This window comes from Conger conger, chromosome 19 (assembly GCF_963514075.1).
Source record: "Conger conger chromosome 19, fConCon1.1, whole genome shotgun sequence".
Lineage (NCBI taxonomy): Eukaryota > Metazoa > Chordata > Actinopteri > Anguilliformes > Congridae > Conger > Conger conger.
This window is the reverse complement of record NC_083778.1, coordinates 19,846,316-19,851,315: the sequence shown is the minus strand read 5'-3', so window position 1 is coordinate 19,851,315 and position 5,000 is coordinate 19,846,316. Positions and strand designations below refer to the sequence as shown.

The following is a 5,000-nucleotide window of genomic DNA, read 5'->3' as shown; positions in this document are numbered from 1 at the left end:
CACTCACACAAGCACACACTCACTCTCACAAGCACACACTCACTCACTCACACACTCACTCTCACAAGCACACACTCACTCACACACTCACTCACACACTCACTCTCACAAGCACACACTCAACTCACTCACTCACTCACACACTCACTCTCACAAGCACACACTCAACTCACACACTCACTCACTCACTCACTCACTCACTCACTCACACACTCACTCTCACAAGCACACACTCAACTCACTCACTCACTCACACACTCACTCTCACAAGCACACACTCAACTCACACACTCACTCACACACTCACTCACTCACTCACTCACTCACACACTCACACACTCACTCACTCACTCACTCACTCACTCACTCACACACTCACTCACTCACTCACTCACACACTCACACACTCACTCACTCACTCACACACTCACTCACTCACTCACTCACTCACACAAGCACACACAGCACAAAATGATTGCTCAGTGTCTCCCTGCTGTTAGCCCATAGAGAAGCTGGGCGGCCTGGCTGATCTGAACTCATGGCTGTTGGTTTTAAATCAGACGTCCCCTGGAGAGGGCTGCACTCATGTACTGGTACTATTGTTTAATTTATACCGAATTATAATGTTTATAAGGAACAGGTTTTCTGATCATTAACTTAATACCTTCTGAACCAAGTCAATCAATACAACAGCTTGCTCTCGGCATTTCATGGGAACAGTTAAAGCCAGTTGCTATTCTGGGCATCCTTTGTGGAAGGCCACGGATAAAGATATCACCCTGCTTCCATATTGTATCAGCAGAGATGAATATAACCCTCATTTCATCCTGTAAAATTACATATTCATATCAGAATAGAATGAGAAATATGGAGATAATATCAATGCCGTTTTCCTCACTGCAATGCTTTTATGGTACAGTACTTATCTGCAGAGGGAGGTGATGCGGGTCAGATATTTGCATACGTTGGGCTGTGTGTTGGGGTGTGACTTGCATAGCTGCATTAGCTGCAGTGCGGTCTGTTGTCAGGCCCACGACGGGAATGAGAATAATGCCTGTGAGTGTGAGTGTGAGTGTGAGTGTGAGTGTGAGTGTGTGTGTGTGTGTGTGTGTGTGTGAGAGTATGTGTGTATGTGTGTGAGTGTGAGTGTGAGTGTGAGTGTGAGTGTGAGTGTGAGTGTGTGTTTGTGTTTGTGTGTGTGAGTGTGTGAGTGTGTGAGCGTGTGTGTGTGTGAGTGTGTGAGTGTGTGAGTGTGTGAGTGTGTGTTTGTGAGCGTGTGTGTGAGTGTGAGTGTGAGTGTGTGTGAGTGTGAGTGAGTGTGAGTGTGTGTGAGTGTGTGTGTGTGAGTGTGAGTGAGTGTATGTGTGTGAGTGTGTGTTTGTGTGTGTGTGTGAGTGTGTGTGTGAGTTTGTGTGTGAGTTTGTGTGTGAGTTTGTGTGTGTGTGTGAGAGTGTGTGAGAGTGTGTGAGAGTGTGTGAGAGTGTGTGTGAGTGTGTGTGTGTGTGAGAGTGTGTGAGAGTGTGTGAGAGTGTGTGTGAGTGTGAGTGTGTGTGAGTGAGTGTGTGTGAGTGTGTGTGTGTGAGAGTGTGAGTGTGAGAGTACCGCGGTGTTCAGACCGTTTGAGACGAGGAGATCCAGCCCCGTCAGGCACCTCCGAGCCGCCTCCATTTTACATATCCGCGTTTGGCCTATCCCACAATGCCGCGCTCCCTCCTGCCGGACCGCACATGAATTATTGAGTTTGTGTGGTGAGGTGTGGTGTGGTGTGGCAGGCCCGGGGGGGGAGGGGGGGTGATTACCATTCTGGCTGCTGCTCCTGTCTGTCTGGGAGGGGTGGGTGGGGAGGGGGGTCCCGGAACCAGGACCTCTCCGTGTGGGATCATGTTGGAATAGGGCGTCATGCTTTATGGGCCAGGGCTGCTGGTCACTAGGGATCAGTCTCAACGGCTTAACACTGTGTGTGTGTGTGTGTAGTATGTGAGAGTGTGTGTGTGTGTGTGTGTGTGAGAGTGTGTGTGAGAGTGTGTGTGCGTTGTGTGTGAGGTGCACGTTGCCCTCCAAATCCAGCAAGCGGTTTTGCATTTCCCAGGTAATCACACCTGTGGTCTTTAGTGCCTTCTGCCTCGTTTAAGGGTTCACATCCGCCGCTGTGTAACCCCTCCGCTGGTCTCCGGTGATGTAACCCAGGTGAAATTCACTCCTGCCCCGTCCCGAGGGCTTTCCAAACGCTCCACACCCGATGAGTCTGAGCCCGTGTCTGTCTGCGGGACCCCGTTACCAAATTCCCAAAAGCTCAGCCCTTGTGGCCACCGCTGTGGCTCTGCTGATCCTCCCCGGCTGCTCCTGCCTCCTCTTTCCAGCAGTGCCTCTCCCCCCCGCTCGCTAACGGAGCGGGGTTCAACTGCGGCTATACCTCATACGCTCCCGAAAGTGAACTTTTCTGTGGCTGTGAAAGTCCTGACAAAGGACGAATGGTGACGACTGCAGCATTTAAAAGAAGTTAAATGGAGAGAAATGTGTGCTGTGAGGATCTGTGCGGTCGTGGGGTGGGTGGAGAGTTCTGCATCGACGCCGCGGTTAGTTGTGTTTCTGCGGAACGTCCCCCCCCCGCCGAGGTGCCCTCTCTGACGCACACGTAGGGGCGCGGTCAGACTCCACGGGGGTGCTGTGATGTTCAGCGCTCCTCATGGATTCACGCACGGCATTGTGGGATACGCGGCCTCCCTCTCCTTCCTCTGAGTCAGGCGCCCATTGACCGGGAGCGTGTGGAGTGTGATCGAGTAGCGGGAAGGCGCGTCTGCTCTAAACCACAGTTCCAGTCACACACACACACATCCGCTAAACCACAGTCCCAGTCACACACGCACACATCCTCTAAACCACAGTCCCAGTCACACACGCACACATCCTCTAAACCACAGTCCCAGTCACACACACACACATCCGCTAAACCACAGTCCCAGTCACACACACACACACACACACACACATCCTCTAAACCACAGTCCCAGTCACACACGCACACATCCTCTAAACTACAGTCCCAGTCACACACACACACATCCGCTAAACCACAGTCCCAGTCACACACACACACATCCTCTAAACCACAGTCCCAGTCACACACGCACACATCCTCTAAACCACAGTCCCAGTCACACACGCACACATCCTCTAAACCACAGTCCCAGTCACACACGCACACATCCTCTCAACCACAGTCCCAGTCACACACGCACACATCCTCTAAACCACAGTCCCAGTCACACACACACACATCCTCTCAACCACAGTCCCAGTCACACACACACACACATCCTCTAAACCACAGTCCCAGTCACACAAACACATCCTCTAAACTACAGTCCCAGTCACACACACACACATCCGCTAAACCACAGTCCCAGTCACACACGCACACATCCTCTAAACCGCAGTCCCAGTCACACACACACACATCCTCTCAACCACAGTCCCAGTCACACACGCACACATCCTCTCAACCACAGTCCCAGTCACACACGCACACATCCTCTCAACCACAGTCCCAGTCACACACACACACATCCTCTAAACCACAGTCCCAGTCACACACACACACATCCTCTAAACCACAGTCCCAGTCACACACACACACATCCTCTAAACCACAGTCCCAGTCACACACGCACACATCCTCTCAACCACAGTTCCAGTCACACACGCACACATCCTCTAAACCACAGTCCCAGTCACACACGCACACATCCCGCATGAGCCAAGAGGAGGAGCTCTCTGCAATGGCTTATTCTTACCTCCTCGTGTCCTTTCCTCACTTAGCACCACCTAGTGGAAGACGTCAGGAAAGGACACGAGGACAGAGGAATCGAGGATGCATGTGTAAGAGAAATGGAATGCCTTAGCTCTTTCATGTGTCTGTTTGAAGCCACATCGGTTATTAGACATGGATGGGGAGAGCTGGATCTACAGGTCGATCATCTGAGGGTCACACGTTCCAAAAGAGACATTTCTGCGATGGATGTCCTCGTTTCTTTGCTCAAGTATCCTTCAAAGCGCGTTTAATGGGTTGGAATGTCCTTAAAGATGGAGGACCGGGGAGACAAGGGCGTATAAAGTCATCTGGAGGATTGTACAGGATAGAGAGAGGGTTCCTGGAACATGCCAGAACATTCCTCTCTCAGATCCGAGTGGTAGCATTGATTCCCTGGTCAATGCTGCTACCCGTCATGCATTGCTCTGTGGGACTGCTCTCACAGTCGAACATGGCACTTTCTGAATTCCACACCAGACTTTAATGATCAGTGTTTATGATTGCTGTGTTTGGGTGAGAAATGCTGTCCTGTCAATAAGCAGCCTGGCATCCCACTGGTGCTGGCAGGGGCTCGGCTCAGTCTATAGTGCATAACCCTTTTAGTGTGCGCCCCGCATTTCAACAAGAATCATAGCAATCTGACAAAGGCTGAATCAGCTTTCCACTCTCATGAAATCTGCCCACAGCATGGATTTGTTTTAGACCGTAAATAACAGATTTAAGGAACATAACAGGACTGGATGGGTGTGTGAAAATGAGTATCTCCAGCTGTGTTTGCTCACGGGTGCCGTGTCGATGTCACCAGGGCTCCCACACCGGCCAAAGTCCAGCTTGACTAAATATTTAGCAAAGAACGATTCCCATGCGATAGCACAGTGGTCTCCAGCCCTGGTCCTGGAGAGCTGTAGGCTCTGCCGGTTTCTGTTTTCACCTTAAAATCAGCACCCTGTGGAGTCCCAGGTATAACCAGGTGAGGGGAGTTAACTGTGTAATGACCTGCTCGCATTGATTAATGAAGGGCAGAGTCACAACAGAAACCAGCACACCCAGTAGCTCTCCAGGACCAGGGCTGGAGTGCACTATGTTGTCATATCCACTCGTTCCAAAATTTGGTGCCTAGATATTGACAACAAATATTTCTGGTGATTTGGAGCTCATTTTGGTGTATGTTGATTTTTCTAATGGAATG

General features: G+C 50.9%; 1 protein-coding gene across 1 annotated transcript in view; it reads left to right on the top strand.

The window, feature by feature from the left end:
- LOC133118947 (SH3 and multiple ankyrin repeat domains protein 3-like) overlaps positions 1 to 5,000 on the top strand; it is a 203,370-nt gene that overhangs the window by 41,288 nt on the left and 157,082 nt on the right. The gene's annotated exons all lie outside the window — the stretch shown is intronic.